General features: G+C 42.7%; 1 long non-coding RNA gene across 1 annotated transcript; it reads right to left on the bottom strand.

The window, feature by feature from the left end:
* Window positions 1–10,126: 10,126 nt before the first annotated feature.
* LOC310893090 lies at window positions 10,127–14,199 on the bottom strand. The gene is made up of 3 exons (XR_014578708.1): window positions 11,903–14,199; window positions 11,048–11,131; window positions 10,127–10,148 (listed from the first exon to the last, which is right to left on the bottom strand). It is a non-coding gene; the product is annotated as an uncharacterized lncRNA (long non-coding RNA).
* Between the last annotated feature and the right edge of the window lie 5,181 nt (window positions 14,200–19,380).

Here is a 19,380-nt window from a genome sequence, read left to right as displayed (position 1 = left end):
GCAGTGCAAATTCAAACATGCCATGGTTTTGTTCACCATGGGGTCGCCAAATCCAGCATGCCAGCTGTGAATGGCTTCTGGTCCATGCTAACTCATCTGTATTTGCCAGCATGGGCCAGGATTGTGCCACATTTATTCTAACAATTTGCTGGTGCAGACATCCATGTTGCAGTGCCCAGAACTGCTGCTTAATTTACGTGTTATGGGAGTCCACCAAGCACAGGTCTCGGGCTCTTCCCTTCCACGGGGGTGCTTGGACTGCAGTCCAAGAGACATCTTCCCCTCAGCTGCTCCTCTGGCTCTGTGACAGTGAGCAGGTTCCCTTGGTGGTGCGTGATGCCCTGATGTCCTGATCTTGTGAAGCAACCCCTGGTGTTGAGAGGGGTCTGGGTCACAAATTCCTCAGCATACCTATTCTGAGCAGCGAATTGTTACGCGGAGTACGAGAGCTGCTTTGGGTTTGGAGTGATCACAGATGAAAAGGAGAAAGTCAAGGGCCTAGACTTTTAGGTTGTGATCGATACTGGTGTTTCACATCAGCAAATGGGGACTGGACTGAAATAATTCATTTTTGCTGTGTTTCCTATTTAGAAATTAATGATTTCAATTAGAAGAAAATACTTGTGGCTGTCAGTGGTTGGTGTAACTGCTCATATCCTCAGGAAAGCTTGCAGCTTGGTAGCTGCCGATTTCTCACTTTCCACAAAGTGATGGCATCCCCCTAAATGTATTTTTCCTGCCAACAAATTGCTGAAGGTTTGTTTATTTTGACTTTTTGACTATGTCTCAAGGAGAAAAAAATCTCTTTCTCCCACCCTGCAGACTTCCCCTCAGTTTATATTTAATGTTCAGTTATTTGCAATCAAACTAAACCCAGTGCCAACCTAGTAACAACTGCTCCAAGGGCAGGACTGGCCAGCAGAGGGAATTTGGGGCTAAATAAATCCCTGAACACGCTGGATATACGGGGGAAGATGTAACAAAGCACGGTCTGCCTGAAAAAACAGCCGACTTATGCAGAAGAATCAGCAAGTAGACAAGTTTTGGTGAGCAAGAACCAGACTTTGTACAAGATTTGTGGACCTAAGGGTAAGTACCTATGAAAGTACCATGGGGTACCTATGTCGGTGAGATGTAGAGAGATGCTCTAAAGGCATGAGCAGAACACCACATGGGGAAGTCTGACACAAGGAAGCAGCAGCAGTTGGAGACTGAACTGCCCAGCTAGAGGGGCTACATCCATGGCAGAGATCTGTGGTGACAGCGCTCATTCCTTGGGCCTAGGGTGGGCACCCACCTCCCCGTGCACTGCACAGGGAGCCGGACACCAACAGCCTGGATCCAATAAAAGGTGTCGAGATTGGAATTAAGAAGAAACTGAGTCAAAAATGGCAATCTTATGGAGCCCTAAATACCCACAGTCCTTCACAGTAAAAACTGCCTAGAGGTCTCCTCCTCTTCCTCAGGCCCCTGTCTTAGTCTGGGCAACTCGATACCAGTTTCCTACTGGAATAGGATCTGGAAAAGGGGAATTCAGCTTGAGTGATGGACTGATCCTTGCTGTAGCAGAGCTCAGGGAATGCTTGTGGGGCAACTTTCAGCTTATAGCTAAAGCCTCTCTTCTCCTAGGCCTGTTTTATTCACTAGCAGGCCTCACAGCCCAGTTGAATTCCTTTGTGAGATGCGCTCCTCATGATACAGTACAATACCTTGTGGAAGGACTGCCTTCTATATGTGGAAATGCTATTCCGTAACATAAGAGTGGTACTGAGGAGGATGTTAGCAAAGAAAAAAGAAGCAAATTCATCGTGGTGGTGTCAGCCAGAAGAAAAGAAGAGGTGCTGTAGAGTTAGTTGGACGGACTGGTCCTTGGCAAGACCTGGAAAGGCCTGCTGCTGCCCAACGAGACAGCACGAAGAAGCGTTCCCGGGAAGACACCAGGGTGCCTCCCATAAAGCAGAACAGAGGTGGTGTTGTGGTCAGTTCAAAGCAAGCCAGCATCTCTGAAGCAGCTGACAAACGCCGCTATTGCACATCAAGGAGCACGGTGTGGGGAAGGAGAATTTATTTGCCTCACCTGGAACCGGGAGCTGTTTTACTGTGCTCACATCTCAGTCCAACAGTTACTGTAAATCAAGTTCCCGCTCCCCAGTTTCTCAGAAAGTGAAACTAAATCAAGCCAGGAATGGTTTTACAGGCGCAGGACGTGTTTTCAGGCCTCCGACACATTTCATGGATGAGTCAAAAGAATATGAGCAGTATTTTTGTGCTCAGACAGAACAGAGGATGTGTCCATTCTTCTCCTGTAAGGGAGGATTTCCTAATCTAACTGAGCCCCTAGTAACATCTGGTTTTAATAGCCATGTTCCCCTTGTAGAAAAGCCCCTTGGCAGGATAAGCTACTCAGCACAGTGCTGGCAGTTCATTCTCATTTCAGCTGGGAACGAAGTCCACACGGTTCTACGTCATCCTAGATAAAAAAATGTGGGGGTCTGTGACTGAAACAGAGCCCTGTGGCTGCTTGGAAGCATAACAAAAGACGGAGAAGTCACTGAAGTGAGGAAACCTGGAGAGATGAGCAGTTTGAGAAAAGTGTTAGCATCATTTTGCAGAGAGCAAAATGGAAGCAGAGTGGGGTTGCAGCAGCCCCGAGGAAGCTGCTGGTACAGCTGGAAGCATACTGTGGATCTGGGCCAGCATCCTGAGCAGAGGTGCATCTTTCTTCCCTGACCTTCAGACACAACAGTGATAGAGGGAAACGTTCTCAGGAAGGACGAAATGCACGGGGAAGGGTGAAGAAGCCCTCTCTATTCCTTATAGTGAAGAGAATTTTGTTTCTTTTGTGTTTCATCAGTTTTAGTCAAAATGTTAGCAGCTCCACTCATCAGCCACCTCTCACAACAGAATGTGGTCAACATGGGGGATCTGAGTGTCCCAGGCTCCCCTCTAAATGCCTTTAAAGTCACCTAGCTCTCTCCATGTTGTCCAGCGCTGCATTTGGGCTCCTTCAGTCAGCCCCAGTGGTCAGGCACAAGTTCTGTACCGGAGTTAGGGAGGCCCGACCCCGATCCCCAGGATTTCTGTATTTGACAGGCTGATGGGAAAGCGGAAATAACTACCAGCATATCCTACTTCAAAAGTTCCTATTTCATATCTGTTTTCTGGCTGGTTAATGCGTGCACTTCTCATTTTACAAAGCAAACGTGCACAACTGCTGCTCCAGGAGGTGCCGTATGGAGATGGCTGTGACCCCTCCCCATGGCTCCTGCAGCCCCAGTCACCTCCCAGTTGCTCCTTCCAAGAGATGGGGAGATCCATGACCAGCACATCTGCTGGCTTTGGCTCTGGCCTCTGATGCTGGGTCCGGGGCCCATCTCCATGAAGGTCTCATCCCAGCACTGTGCTCAGCGCCCACCAGAGGAGTGTGATGAGTTTACCCAGCAATATTCACTGTTTGCCACTTAATTTCTGACCACAGATATTGTACAAAACCCTCCAATAAACACCAAACTTGCGTTAACCCAGGACTTCACTCATGAGTTCTGCTTGGGTCCGGGGAAGGAGGAACAAGAGAAAAGTTGCTGACACCGAATCAGTCTCTGTGAAATAAAAACCGATCCAGGGATTTCCTGCTTTTTGCAAAAGGTTTGGTGTTTTGTTCCCTCCCTGTTAAGGAGGGAATGATGGGTTAATGCCTGCATTTGCACGGTGACACTGCAGTGCCACAGCGTGTGGTACCTGGGAGTCACAGAGTGAGAAGGGAGTCCCAGGGCTGTGCTGGGAATGAGCAGTGAGGGTGCCAGGGTGCTCCTCAAGCGCCAGCCTCACGTGGCAGATGACCCACCACATGGCGTTTCATACGGCGGGGCCGCAGGAAATTGTGAAATTTGTACATAAGCTTCAGCTTCTAGCTGTGTGATGTTTGTCAACTGCTCATACGAACCTCAAGTGGCCAGTCTGGTGTTCGGGGCTCAGCTGTGTGCCTGTACAAGCTGGTATGCTGCCGTGCCCAGCCCTGGGAGTCTCAGCCGCAGGCGGCCAGGCGCTGAAAAACAAGACATCGCATACATTTTGCACTGTGCATCACCCAAAGGAATGAAGAGGGGTGTTTTCTACACGTTGACCAGAAAACTGTGGCTTGACCTCCAAAGGGATTCGGCACGGGTCAGGGCCAGAAGCTGGGCAGCAGGACAGACCAAGGACAGCAGGGATCTGTATCTGTGAGACCAGCGAGAGGAGGAAATGAGGAGCAGAAAGGAATGGAAAGCAGTAGCAGGAGCACGTCTGTTGAGAATTTTGTAAATGTGATGGGGTAACAGGACGGAGCAGTTAAGCACAGACCGTTGCAGATTTTCCTGTTGTGAACTCCACTCCCTGGCACATGCACTTCTTTCCTGCGCTTGCCTAACGCACAGCTGCGGTGCTGCGGTGTAGCGGCTGCTTCCTGGGAGGAGGACGTGTTCCAGAAGGGACTGGGTGACTTCAGTACGTGCTCCTGATGGGCACCACTCAGCCCCAAGTCTTGGCCCAGAAACCTCGCCATATTTCACAGCTACGAAACGTAGCCACACGACCGAGGCGTGCAGCGCACAGCCCGCGAACATCAGCTTTCCCTCCGTAGACAATGGGACAGGACATGCCTGCTGGTTATTATCTGTGGCCCAAACCCTCCCCACTGGCTGTGCAAAATCAGCGCATGGGTGTGTGTTGCTCATGATTACTTTATCCTCTGCATGAAAAGGGAAAAGCTCTCAGAGAGTCTCACTGCACCATCCACACTACCTGTACCCTTAAGCCTCCTTCCAGCTGGCTGGAGCGCTGAATCCCAAAAGGACTTGCAATAAAAGGTTCCCTTCCTCCCTAACCCTCCCTGCCTAACACATACGTCCACACAAAGCTCCTTCTACACACGTGTGTGCACACACATAGACACAGGGGTGTTTAAAGGCATAGGGCCCAAGGCAAAATCATCGAGAAACGCCAAATTTACCTTTTGTTCAGTTATGGCCTCTTGTCTCCAAACAGGGCCGCATCTGAGAATAGGAATGCTGTGTACTGATCAGCAGTAATGAGCCACTGCTGAGCTAGCTAACCGTGACATGAAAATCAGAGTTATATTTTTAATGACCTTTCACTAGAACAAGTTAGTGCTTTTTCTTCTGGTCTCACAAAAGCTTTGCCCCCTGCCCCCAGGGCACCTGTGACAATTTCAAAATTCCAAGTTAGTGGGGAGATCAAACCGAGGCCCCCAACACAACCTGGCTGTAATTCAAGGTTTGCCAGTCCTTCTTCTGAGGAGCTAAGAATGAACTGTGTGTGTATGCATTCATGTGAAAAATATGATGCCTATGCTCCAGCATGCGGGTCAGACATGTTAAGTTATCCTGTGATAAATACCACTAGTAAAATGCTCAAGGATAGTTTTAGAGGGTGCATTTGGCGTACTCTAGGTGAAGAAAAAGATAAATAAGGCTTGAAGGCTTTCACATAGGAGATAAGAGTTTGAGTTGAATTGAAAAGCTGTGTATTCATCTGCCAAGCAGCAGCTTTGCTGAGGTTTGCCTGGTTTGATCACAATTTTCATTTCACACTTTCATGGAAACTTCAGGAGGTAACTGGCTCCCTGAGCCTTGTTCTGCAGGGCAAGCCAGCCTGCAAGTGAGTCAGACAGTTTAACTCACAGTCGTGTTACAAACCCTTCACGCTATGCCTTATGTGTAAAAAGCAAAGCAAAACAAGCCTCATAAAACATTAAAACTTCACGAGAAAATACCACTAGAGGGGGCTGGCCCTACATGAGCCGGTTGGTTTGTGCAGCCCTCATGTGCAAACACACCTGAGTGTAGCTGTAGCCACAGAAATTGCCAGGCCTGCCCAAACCAGGAGAAAACCCAGAGTGCTAACCTCAGCAACGCGGCACTGCTGTGTTGATGCTGTCCAAAGGTGTGTCTGCAGAAACACCCCAAGCTGGAGATGAGCGAGCCTTCATCCCGGGGGAGCAATGCCCACGTGCAACAGCAGTTTCTGCAGAACTGCACCCGCTGTTCGCTGCATGCCCTGGCTCCTTACTCCCCCAAAACTTTCCCACCTCTATTCCTATATCCCCTTAAGTCCCTTTACAACTCATTCGCTGTGAGAGACGCAGCAAGTGCCCGCTCTCTGCTTGCTGCCAGGTTAGCACTGCAGAGTGCAGCCTTCTGCCCCTGGAGCCTGGCAGAGAGGCTGCGGGTCGGGTCCCAAAAGCCCAACTGCTTTCGAAACTCCTTCAGTCTGTAGACACTGTCTATTAATTAGTCCTGGAAAGCTTTACAGCAGTCCTGCAACATGGTGAGAAACCACTGAAGGATATCCCTAAGAAAACAGTTCAATGTTAGCAATTGTATTTGGAAGAAACAGGACCACGGTTCACAAAGACATATTTTTTCAGGCAATTATTGGCACATATCACCTCCTCCAGGCCATCCTGGCACGGCCCAGCTCTCACCCAGAAGCCCGAGGGAAGCAGTGCTGCACTTGAGCTAATAATAATAATGAGGATATCAATTTGTGTGGATACTGAGGCTCACAGCTTGTTCCCAGCCAGCCGGCTCCGAGCCCAGAGCACAGAGGGTGTGTGTGTGGCCGTGTTTGGCTAAGCCTGCATCCACCGTTGCAGAAGGACCTGTGGTACCCCTCAGTGCCACAGCTCACCTGCCTCACCACAAACGGGAGAGAAAGCAAAAAGCTGCTGGGAAGTTTACCAGGGATCTTGCTAACTCCTGGATTAGTGATGCTTTGGAATTATTTTGAACGATCAGTTCTTCAGCACGCACAAATCCTCTGGACAACATCGGTCCCAGACAGCTTTAAAGGTAACAATCTCCCTTGTTCCTCTACCATGGAGTTTTCGTCCCGTTCCTCTCAAAATCATGGGGTGGTTGCTCAGGTCACCTGCTCTGTGGTAGGCACTGCAGCTGCTGTGGTCTCTAAATCTATTTCCTACTCTGCATGCGAAGACTTAAACTTAGGAAATGGCAATTTTCATAAAAGTCTTCAGGCAAATGACATTTCCCCGATTTTCATGTTTGAATAATGTTTATTATCGTTTGCATAAAGTCCTTCAGATCTCTCTTCACTGTAATGCCCATGAGTTCTCTTAAAAACCTCTGAATTCCCTCTTTCAGTTCTCTTTCTCTTTCTGGAACATCCATTTCTGCTTTTGCGTTTACATTTCTCTAACTTCTTTCCCAGCGCACGCTGCTGCCTGACCCCATTCCTGGCAGCCCATAGCTGGGCACTCGCACTGAAAGGACATTCAGCCGAATTAACTGACTCCAGCTAAAATCCTAGCGCAGACAAAGCGCTTTGGGGTTTTTAGTGCGATTAGTACAGCAAGAGGAGAAAGAGTCACAAAGGTGCTTTCATCCTTCAGCTCCACGTAAAGCGGATTCCAGGTGCTTTGACCTGACGGAGTGAAGCCTACCTCCATCGTTGGTTTGGCCTTTGTCCACAGGTGCCCAAATTGTCCTTGCAGCTTGCCAAGGCACCCAAAGGCACCTCTGCACCTACCTACTGATATGGATTATCATGCTGTGGGAGCCACACAAAGACAACACCGAGTCCACTCAAAATTGCTGAGGAGGCGGGAAAATTGTGTACATGCAGTTTCAGCTCCTTGTCATCACATCTCAGCAGGGCTCACCAGCCACAAGCCTGTAGGAATAACATGATGTGTGGTGGAAAGCAGAAGAGATGATGGGTAGGGAAAGGTAGAACACTTTTTGTCCCATGTACTGATGCTACAGAGCTGTCATCGGGCATCCAAGACTCAGGGGGCCAAAGGCAGGAGCTGGCAGAGGATTCCTGTCTTTATGCCCCAATGATGAAGACATAGGGACAGGAGGAGGTCCATGTATTGGGCCCTGCCCTTGACATTACAGATACATTTTATCTGATAATTATTTTGGGACAAATTCTGTAATCTAACCACGGGAGCAGAGGTGGTGGCCTGTCCATGGGAGTACTTGTGTACAAAGAAGGCCTGTGTCATCAGTTTTTCACTCTCCCCTATCTTTTTCTTCTCCTTTCCCTTGGGCTGCCTCTGGGTCCTAGTTGCCTTCATAGTGGATTTTTGTCATTTAACTAACAGTTGAAAAAAAAAAAAAAGCTGTTATACGTAATAGTTCTGTAACTGTCTTTCTTGATAATAAAATCAGAGGATTTTGGTTTTGAGTTTTGTTTTTTAAAATAGTAATTGAGTTTCACTGTTTTCGTATATTTTAACACTTGCACTGATTCAGTGTGGGAAACAACACAAAGCATTGACTAAGCTGTTACTGAACAGTACTGTGGTTAGGGAGCAACAAACCAGAAGCTGGATCTCTGATCCCAATTCTGCTTCAGGCTGTCTTTATCAACAAGTCACTTTGGTGATTTTTTTTTTTTTTTTTTAGTGTTTGGAAAAACATCAGACATTTCAGATCTGGAGACTGGAACTCAAAAAAAAAAATAAGAAAATATTTTCTCCCATAGTAATCAAAATGCTTATAAACCAAAAAATATTTGTAAGACCTTCCATGGCTCGCAAAAATGTTGCAGTTTTGACAAAAGTAATTTCTAGTTCAGGAACAAAGTTATCCATTTTTAAAGCAATGATAGCAGTAGGGAAGAATCTGCTACCTTGTTAGGTATCACTGGAGGGAACATAGGGTCAGCATAAACGTTCATTGATTTTGCATAGGGCTGAGTCTGCCTTTCATTTCGCATCAATGAGTATGGAGATGAATTGAAACAGACCATTCAGAGCTGAAAGCACTTTAAGAAAGACATGGTGATGGTACACAGCATGTGATCCATCACTCCAGCAGAGTGCCAGGTTGTCCAACGGAATAACATAACAGGAGATGACACATTTCTGAACTATTTTGTCCCATTCATGGTTTCTCTTCTGTAATCCAGATCACTTTCCACAAAGTACCATTGTCAAGCCCCAGTCTGAGGCACAAAGTTTCTAAGGCACGATGCTGAGCATGCACAGAAGTAAAAGGGAAGCCTTCCAAATTTAAATACATTTCTGTAAATTTGGATGAGCCGAAGTCCTTCACCATAGCGAGGTCCACTGCAGCAGTCACAGACAGTAAAACTGCAATGGGAAGAAATTGGGCCAAAAACTTTGCATCACCCTTCTAAGACTATATCCACACCGACAGCAGTTCAACTTCCTCACTCACAAGCACAAACAAAAGAAATTATCTGGCCTCAGAACATCTATGGCTCATCGCTGGAGAAGGTGCTTATACTTCCTTAGCTCCACTTTAGTAGAGGCCCACTCTATTCCAAAATAGTAATTATTACTCTAGCACTAATGCTCGGTCTGCATGGCTCCCATGGGAAGGAGGAGACAGACATGTCAGAAATAGAAGGATGGAAGGGAAGGGAAGGGAAGGGAAGGGAAGGGAAGGGAAGGGAAGGGAAGGGAAGGGAAGGGAAGGGAAGGGAAGGGAAGGGAAGGGAAGGGAAGGGAAGGGAAGGGAAGGGAAGGGAAGGGAAGGGAAGGGAAGGGAAGGGAAGGGAAGGGAAGGGAAGGGAAGGGAAGGGAAGGGAAGGGAAGGGAAGGGAAGGGAAGGGAAGGGAAGGGAAGGGAAGGGAAGGGAAGGGAAGGGAAGGGAAGGGAGCTGACATAATTTTTGCCTCAGTTGTAAGCTTCAGGTCAATCTCCCTTCTGACTAGAGTGGCTTGACACACAGCTAGAACATGAAGCTGCAACACACATTTTGTCTGGAGGATGGGTGGCCGTGTAAAATACTAGGAATATTAAATAGAAGAATTTGCATGCAGTGCCCAATAAATCTTAATTGTAGTTTCATGTTCATGCAGATATACGCAAAATCTGAACTCAGCATACATACATGGACGCTATTGTATATACCACAGTATGTAAGAGCATACTGCTGACCAGCACTAATTTCATGTGAAACAGTGGACAAAGTAGGAACTTCCATGCTATTAATGCTTGTAAAATTACTGATTAGGGGCCAATTATGCACATTTCTTGCACACAATACTCCTATGAGTGGGTCAAGGGAACAGAACATATTTCTGTTACTTACTCATTCAATATTTTTTCAGTATCTTCTGTGATGTCTGTGTATCTTTCCTTTAGGTTATTTCTGGAGAAGCAAAGGGCAGCCAGATGAGTGAGCTTCTGAGGTTGGTTTTGCATCTTTTCATTCCATAACAAGGGGTGTATGAAGTTATTTTCTATTCTGAGGTACTTTAGTGGAAGATTCAAAACCCCAGATGGCAAAGCAGAGAGCTGGTTCCCTTCAGTGTTCAAACATTTGAGCTTTCTGTAATTTTAAGGACCACCAGCCACTTACTTATAGGCTGTTCACATTATATCCTACCTTGACCATGCTTATATAATTTCCTACTTCCCATTAGATAAACTACTACACCAAGATGTCATATTTTCATAAATGCTATGTGTTTCTCACAGTGCACTTCACGTACTGGACACAACTGTAGATACAATAGTTTTTTAATTATAGTTCAAATGTCTGGGTTAGGAAATATCTGGGCTGGGCATATCTGAATAAATTAGATGTACGCAGAGATCATCAGCATTAAGGACAACAAAGAGCAACACAATCTCATGTATGAATAATTCCTTTTCTACCATTTCTGTGGGGTGGTTTCCATAGAGCTAGGTTTCAATTCTTGTCTGACCAACACTTCACAGTGCTTGAAAGCCACCACACATGGTTTAGAAATGCATTTTCTTTTTCTTCATCATGTAAATCAAGTTTATGTGCACACATATGGTCCAAATGAAAGAATGATCATATTTTGCAGGGGAAAGGTTGACTTACAGCTGTCTTCAAGTGGCACAATTATACAACTGCCATTTACTGTTTCAGCTGAAATGAGCCTTTCACATAGGACAGAAGAAAGGGAAGAGAGGGTGCAGCAAATATTCTCCATTTTTTCACTGATACAATCAATATCCAAATATGATTCATGGTATTATGCTGTAGAGAACCGGTTTCATTTTATGTTGCTTACATACCTTAAGTTCTTGATGTCATTAGGAATAACTCTAATATCATTATAGGCAATGTCCAGATACTGGAGATTTTCTGATAGAAACAAACTGTAATGAAAGAAAAGAGAATGATGAATTAGCAACCTAGACTAGAGAAAAAAAAAATCAGAGAATCATAATAATTTAGGCTGAATGGGACCTCTGAAGTTCATCTAGTCCAACCCTGCAGCTCAAATCATTCCTAACTGCTACACAGTGTGTAGGTCTCTATTTTTTTACCTGCTATGAAAGTGTATGATGACTTAGCCTCTTTTCTGCATTGAAAAATAGGGTTCAGCTCTTCGGTGAGCTGAAATGGTCTCTAGAGGTATTCTCTCCACTCAGTGTTGATGTTGAGATGGGTCCCTCAATTCAATATCTAAAGCCGGGGGGGATAAAGCTGGGTCTTAGCATTCCAAAATACTCTAGAAATTGAATTTTGCTTCTGTACTCCAGCATCTCAACAAGACAGTTATATTTTAATTTATTGACTAAGTTTTAAAATGCTACCTATTTTTGTTGCTACACAAAGGCAGACAGTAGAGCCAAGGATGGAAGCCACAAGGCCATTATTCTATAAAATATTTTCAGTCTATTTACTGAAAATGAGCTACAGCAGACTAACATATATATATGTAGTGAAGATTCAATAAGGCAAGGTATTTTAGCTGCTTCAATACTTCCATCTCCTAGTACTATGGAAAAGTCTTTTTGTTTGGGTTAATGGAATGGCTAGAATTGAAATTAGTGAATGATTATAATGTATAATAATGTCAAGACAGAAATCCTTGTTTGGCTTATAGATGTGGCAAACCTTTCAATTAATAAAAAATATCTCACCCAGATGGAAGATCTGATAGTAAATTGAAGGAAACTGTAAATTTCTTGAGTTACTTCAGTCTTTGAATGTCATTTGGGATTTTTCTGATGGGGTTGTTCTGGAGCAGAAGCACTTGTAAGGATTTAATATTAAACACCTGAGAAGGGAAGGGGACAGGCAATGATAAAACCAACAGCTGTTTATTCTGCATTTGTAGCATCAGTAAACTATGCTGGAAGAACTAGGAAATAAATATTATAAGATTAGCTAATACAAGTACTGTATATGTAGATACAGCTAACTACTGTATTACTGCGATACAATATGAGACACAATTGCCACTTACCATATCACTTAAAACATTGAGAATTGCAGGCAGAGCTGCTAGTGCTGCTGGCTAAGACTGTCCAGCATTTCTCTTCATAAGCCTTATTTTTGCTCCTGATGTTGCATTTTACCTTTTTGAGATTGAATTCTCCATTTCTATAATGCATGCTTCAAAAATGTTTTTGCTGAAAAAGGTTTGAATGGAAATCAGGGGAAAAATATTTTGTTTGGTCTGCATTTAAGAAGACACTGAAAAACAACCTGATAAATATTCCTGGTCTTGAAAGGGCTACTGCAGTGTTTTTCAAATCATAGATAAGAATGACAAAAAAGAGTAGTGAAAGTTTTCAAGAGAGATGGTTAACTACTGTAAGCACCATTATTTAAGTTAGTCATCTCATTTCTTAAGGTCTTGTATGTTTAGCTGCATACAGATGGTGAGTTAGAAAGGCAGGGAGTAGAGAGGAACAAATTTTGGAAAAGTTTGAAAAATAACGTTTTAGCTCCACAGCTCAAGATATCTGTGCTGTTGAGGAAGACATCTGAAGGTCTAAACTGGTGCTGCTTTGAGTGGGGGTTTGGACTAGAGGACCTCCAGAGCCCTTCCAGCCTGCATCTACAACTTCAAGTTGTCCAAGGACAGCTTTTTCCACGGCAGGCAAAGCCCTGGGCCTGAGCAGGAGAGACCATGTAACCACGTAGCTAACATTGCATCAGGTAGCATGGCGCTGTGTGTGTTATCCTGAGCAATGCTTGTTTAAAACAAGAAGCAAGGAAATGCCCACAGTCTCCTAACATGGATGTATCTGTCTGCATTGTCAGGAATTTGCTCAAACTACAAGTGTCTGAAAAAAAAATACACAGTCTGTATATATTCACTAAACCGTTTCTGAATTTTAACAGTTCCTCATTCCTAGTGATTCTGTCCACACTAAGTCTGCTCATATTTAGATTTTTCCCAGTAACTGCAGGTTTTTAGCTGCTATAGATCACGTCTGGATACCTTAAGTGAGTTGGGCAGACTGAAACTATTGGGAGTTGTAGCTACAGATTGCTGTGGGGAGAAGGCGGATGAAGGACAGCAAGACCTGTGAGAGCAGACAGAGGCTTGGGAGGACAGCCATGAAGACTTCTGGGATTCTTCCCACTATTCTTACTGACCCCAAATAACTAAAAAGGTAAAGAATTTGAGTATTGGATTTTTTTTCATTTGTTCTAAATATCTGTGCTATTACATTTGCATTTAAATCACGATTCGTCGAAAGTTACTTCATATCTAATATCTAACCTGTAAAATTTCATCCTCACAACATTTTCAATGGAAAATAAGCAGTACATACCTCCATAAGAAAGAAGAGTAAATTATTGAATGACAAGTTAAGGCAGACCTAGGTATCCATTAAAGGGGTCAGGTCTGGAAGGTGAAACAAAAAGTAGGCCTAAAAGATATATAAAAGATGGGTCAGCTGTGTAAGGAAACCTCTCAGCCTTTTCATTTAAATTAAAAACAAACAAACAAACAGAAAAAAAAATCCTTAAGAACAGTTCCTTGGGGCTCACAGATTTGTCATGAAAGTCAGAAATACCACAACTTGATTCTCCTATGGATGGAGTCAGCTTAAGCCCAACCCACCTTGGCTCTTGCCATGAAATCCTTCAATATCATTCCTACTCCTTTCCATCACATCCAAATAACCTGTTGTCTTTTTTTTCAAGCATGGACACAGTCCAGAACTTGACTTTCTGCTAAATTTACCCATTCAAGGAGCAATCAACTCTTGCTACATGTTATGTGGTACACGGTGGCATATGTCCATACTGCCTTGTTGCCCTGCTTGAAAGCAGACTGTACTTATACTATTTAGTACTTGGCTAGGGGTCTCCCCTCTGCTTTCATGTATATTATTCTGCATATTATATTCTGCGTATATTATTCTGCAAGGGTTGTGGTTGTTGTTGTTTTTCTTTCATTCTGTAGAGCCTGAAATAATTAAAAGGCATTTCCTGAAGCTTGCCATACTGGTGTCTTTATAGAGTGAACAACGATGTACAGGGAGACAAGCCCTAAAGCATTCAATGAATATGGAAAAGGGAGATAAATTGGGTGCAGTCTTGCCCGTATTGCTTATTAGGTTGGGCCTTGCAACGAACCAGCCCATGCAGTTTTGTTGTAGAGGCGACTTGTTTGTGCAAACCAAGGAAAACTGGGGATGAATGAATATTTTTGCAATGTAGATGAACAGGGAAACAACATGCAATAGAGCACAGAAGGGAACTAAGATACAGACACACAAGATCTACACCTGCAGTCACTGAGAGCACCAAGGTCTTCTCTCATTAATTCTCTGGTTCAGGCTGCTTTCCTAATTGTGCGATAAAATAAGTTGCCCAGATTTGTTGCTGCCTCTAAGCTCTGTGATTTTTGGCTTGCATTTTCATTTTATCTCATGCTCTAATGTTGTTCAAACTGTATTAGACTCCCCTTCATAACCTTCTTAGGGTGTACAAGATATATTCGCTGAGGAAGACTTGTTCTGGAATATACTCATCATTTAAAGCGGATCCAAAACATCCAAAACATGCAAACCAAAACATCTCCAGACCCAGGCAGTGAAACTCTTGTTCATTGTGCATTTTTTAAATTCTTACTTTCATTTCTAACCTATGAAACTTTACACAAATCTCTGCTATGAGAGCACGGCTTCTGCATTATTATGACAACTCAGGAAAGTATAAAGTTATTGTTACACACACTGCCTGAAACTACATAGATGCTGAGATAATATTCAATTAGTGTCATACATACAAATACAGTTTAAGATCTAAATCTAGCATCTGGCTCCTTGTAAGCCAAAATTAATTAATGATTTTTCATGACAGACAAACAGTAAAGTATATCTACATAACATAAACTACCTACTAAATTACCTGTAGTCACATCAAATCTAAATCTAAGGATTACAATACAAAAGAGTTATAATAAATAGGTACATGAATGTAAATAATGAAGATTATTAGAGTTCAGAATTTTCTTAGATTCCTGAAATCTGTTTTGCAAGAAAAACAATGTTTCATCTGAAGATTTCTCATGGTTATACTACTACTAGATTGTCTATATCTCACTAAATTAGCAGCCAAAATGAAAACTCTTCTGGATGTTAACGCAAATCTGCAAAATGTAATTCTAAAGGTGGAAAATATTTCCAGCAAAAAAATGAAAATCCAGTGCAGATGTTCCCACTGGTAGTTGTGAAATATTCCAGAGATGAGCAAGATAGTTTGAGATACTGGAAGGCTTTTGTCATGGAGTTCAAATTTGTTATGCTGACGAATTGTTTCAAATTGGGTAATTCATGAACAACAGATAAGAGCTCTCAAATATCAGTTCCTCATACAGAAAAAAAGTTCACTGAGTTGGCAAACAGCTGCAACAATTCTTTCTGATTTTAAATAACTGTCTTGAGGATACAGAAGCAAAAACAGAAGCACTTTGTCTTCTAAGCAATATGATAACCCTGAGAACCAATATCTTGACATGACATTTACTGAGCTGTGTGAATTGTGGTGGCTCTGCTTCACGTGCAAGTCCTTCCCTTTTTCATTTCACAGCATTTCTGTTTTTGAGCGTGTGAATGGTGAGAGTACCTGAAACAGCAGCAAACGCTGGAAATTTGTCCTGTTTCAGCTTAAACCAGATGAATGCATCAGGATTCTTTGGTGGGCTTAGGCAGGAAGGCTGACAGTCAGTGGTGTGGAGAAGACATGAATTTCTGGCCTTCTCCCCTTTTCCAGGGTGGTCTGGAGTCATCAGCTCCTGGGCCCTGTGCACCAGGGGGAGTTTGGCTCTTTTGTCACATTCCCCATTCAGACGTAGCTCTTTCTTTGACTCCTCCAAGGACAAGACAGTGGGTTGGATGCTTTGGTTCCCATCTGCTGATGGGATCATAAGATCTTAAAAGTCAGGCAAATCTAGAGTTATATTTATCACATAACAACAATCTGTGGGCAGATACCACTTAGTCAAAGGACTTTTGCTGGAGCTTCTAATTACATCTTCAAGCACAAAAGCAAGACTTACTGCAGAGTTGTATGAAAACCTGTTTTCATATCAAACACGTTTCTGAGACTCTGAAAAATATTTCCTGTTCCCAATAGAAAGCACTGTCAATAACATTTAGTACTGCTTTATATTCAGCAAATCAAAATTTCTTGATGACTCAGGAAGATACTAGTTTTATTTCATCTTTTTATGAATCTACAAACCTTTTTAATAAATAAGCCAACACGTTAAAGGAAAGATGCCTTAGACAAATAAAAAAATGTGTTTTACAAAACAGAAATGAAAGAAAATTGGAAGTTTTGACAACTTCTGCAAATCAATCCATTGCAAAATTTTGCACTGTTTTTTTTTAATGGTGGCCAGGAAATAGGTGGAACACCAGAACACTTGCTCTGAAATGAGACCCTCTCCTCAATTTTTATGTTGGTTTTAAAGTCTGGCATGACTCTGTATTGATTGTGCAGTTCCTTCACACACAGATCTTCACTGCTATACAGCATACCAGTACACAGCAACCCAGATTTCTGGAATTTCTAGACACAGTGAGTTTTCAGGAACTGAACACCAACCTCAGCAAAGCATCAGGTCTCTCAGTTGTCTCATAGATAAAAAAATGCACTAGGACGAATCTTCAAATTTCCGTTACTGGAGCCCTCAGCAAAGCTGCACGGATCATTGCATGAACAAGATCGCAGTAAAAGGAATTGAATACTTACAGTTAATTTACACATGGCATTTGCTTAAGAGTGAGGTGTATTGCACAATGCCATGGTATTTAACTAGTCCTAAGTAATTTAAAATAATTTAAGAAGCTACCCCCAAAAAGAGTGGATGCAAAGAAGGTTTCACCAGTGATGACCATGAACCAAGAATCTTTTTAGTACGTGGCGAGGCCTGACTGCATGCCAAAAATAACCTGACAAGGCTAGTCTTTCCCCAGTGAGACCTCTCAAAACATCAGCAAAATGACAGCAATGTCAGCAAATAATTCTCTTAACAATTACTAGGTAAATGTAGATAAGTTGAATAAGGAGGAACTGTCATCCGAGGATCTCAGCTTTCAGCAGGTAAAGTGCAGAGTAGCTTCATTGATTTGGATGCTTTGGAGATGATTTATACAGCTGAGGAGTTAATATGCTGTACGCTTTTCAGCAAAGAGAAAAAAGCTCTATAAAGACTTTTTTTTTCTACACCCATTATAGGGTATTGCTGGCAAGAAGGTGAAAAATCAATAATTGTTTTTTATAGTACCGAGAAAGAGAACTCTCAGCACTGTTTGCTCATGATGATGGTTCTGGTATTTCCAACTCTGTTACTGCCAGTTTCCATTTTGATGAAACTTGCAGAAATCGATAATAAAGTGACATAAACTGTTCGATTTGATAATGACACATCTTATGCATATGGTAGCCGTGAACTTCAAAATGAATAGGAATCAGACAAAATTTGTACCATATTGATAACTGGCAAACAACATGGGGTATTTCTTATCACGTCTTCCAAACAGCCACATCACAGCATGACATTTTCAGATCCTGAGCAAGTTCACAGCGAATACTGACATTTCAACAGGTTTTCTAGATGACAGAACAGGAAAGAAAACAATAATACCAATTCTTTCAAGATCACAGTAAAAGGAATTGAATACTTACGGTTAATTTACACAGAGCATTTGCTTAAGAGTGAGGTGCATTTAAAGTAGGATGTATTCAGTTAGTATTATTCCCAAAATCCCTGATCAGTTTTTCCTGATCAACCTTTTGACTGAATATATTTATTCTGAGATATTAAAGTTGATACATGAAACTCATTGTCTACCTCCAAGAAGGACTTTGCTTATCCAGGTATCAACAGCTACTCCAATGGAATCCTGCAGCAGACAGTGGGGTGAAGCCTACAAACCATTTGTATATAACAGTGGCTTAGAAAACTATTTCCTCATGCTAATTTATGGGCAGAAACATAAATTCTGCCAGAGAATTCTATGTAGGAATTTGGGTGAAGCCTTCTCTGGCTTGTTCAGCTAGACTACAACTTCTGGTTCAGACCCATCAAGGGACAAAGTTTAGATCAGCAGGCAAATTCCTAGAAACCCTGAAATACTAAACCTCTGCTGTTCCCTACCAAAAGCAGAAGAAACCTTCTCTCATTGTCCACATCTGACAACTCTTCTTCATGGTGCTGACATAATTTAGGTTAAATTTGAAACACTTTGGCAGAAGATACAGTGCTGATGAAGTGCCATGAAAATTATGCATGATGCATCAGAAAGAAAATAAGACACAGTGATCGTACAAGAGAAATGGGGAAAGAAAGTGAGATAAAAGGAAAGAAGTAATAAACAGTGGAAAATTTAGGCATGGGAACTACAGAAGAAAAGCATGTAAAACAGCTATCTGTACAGCTGTTCTACTGTTAATAAAAGATTTTTAAATCATTCCAGGCACTCCTTTTTCACATGGTTGTCCAGGAATAATTTTAAGATGATTTTTTTTTTCCTGTGGATGAAGTTACAAAGCCAAAAGATACTTTGAATGAAAGCTGCTATTGAGTATTAAGCACAGCAACATTACTGCTTCTTTAAATGATTTACCTGAAGGCTGAGAGCAGTCTTCCGGTTCAAGAAGCAATGCCATACTTTCACTTGGGATCTGAACATCAGTTTTTCCTCCTCATCTTGCTTGCTTGCTATTAAGTGGAAACTGGTTTCCCAAGCACTGTCCACACTATAGACATCAGGGCCATTGTTAGAGTCTATGATATGGAAAAGGATGCCAAGCATTACAGAATTTCTTAGAGGAAAGCAAACATTAGAAAATAAAGACTGAATAAGAGCTGTTCTGCAAAGCTCCTAAATCTAATCATTTAGATTCTCTGTTGCCATACTCAGATGAGATTCTCACATAGTAATCAATTTAACTCATGAATATCTGTATAAAAATATAAAGAGTTCAGGGTTATAGGGAGTAGATTTGGATTATGGCCTACAGTAATGTCAGTAGTTTGCCTCCTTCCACAGTTAACATCTGGAGTGATGGAGACTACAGGGTTCTCATTGTGCGGGACTGAACCCAGCACGAAAGGCTTCAGAAGTGGAATCTTTCTCCCAGG

The sequence above is a fragment of the Anser anser genome (assembly GCF_964211835.1).
Source record: "Anser anser genome assembly, chromosome: 1".
NCBI classification, from domain to species: domain Eukaryota; kingdom Metazoa; phylum Chordata; class Aves; order Anseriformes; family Anatidae; genus Anser; species Anser anser.
Note: the sequence above shows the minus strand (reverse complement) of the source record. Positions and strands in the feature narration are given on the sequence as shown.